This window comes from Penaeus monodon, chromosome 33 (assembly GCF_015228065.2).
Source record: "Penaeus monodon isolate SGIC_2016 chromosome 33, NSTDA_Pmon_1, whole genome shotgun sequence".
NCBI lineage: Eukaryota > Metazoa > Arthropoda > Malacostraca > Decapoda > Penaeidae > Penaeus > Penaeus monodon.
Window position 1 is genome coordinate 9,924,607 of NC_051418.1, and position 579 is coordinate 9,925,185.

The following is a 579-nucleotide window of genomic DNA, read 5'->3' on the forward strand; positions in this document are numbered from 1 at the left end:
CGTGTAAACATTTAAATATAGCAGGTTTTTGTTTTGGCTTTCTTATCTATGCTAAAACAGCAAAATTATTCTATCAGATAAGATTATTGGATTAAAACACTACAAAAGTTCTCTTTAGCAGTACCAGTAATGAAATTAGAATAGCCTTACACACTGGTGACGAAAATTATGGCTTAAGGACTTTACACCATTCTTCTCATAATTACTTTGTTGTGCTAGTAACAGGAGCTTAAGCGTGATGAAAGAACTCTTTCTTTTCTTCTCCTCGGCTCCCCATCTGCCGGCATCCCATGATTTTCCTTCTTTTCCTAAATCGACAATGAAAAAAAAAATACTGTTTCTTGATCTTTACGCTTACTAACAGCAGGCAAAGTCTTCCTAAATTTTATACTACCCTTCCCCACTCACTTCACTCACCTCTTTACTCCATGTATTTGTTTATTGCTGCCTGACCAATAACAAGGAAACTAGGATGCTTAGACCCGTGTGAAACCCCTTGCATTCTCAGGCTCTTCCCATGCAGGCGATTCCCCGTTTACATCCAATTATTTGCTACGTAGTTTGATATGGAATCTTGTT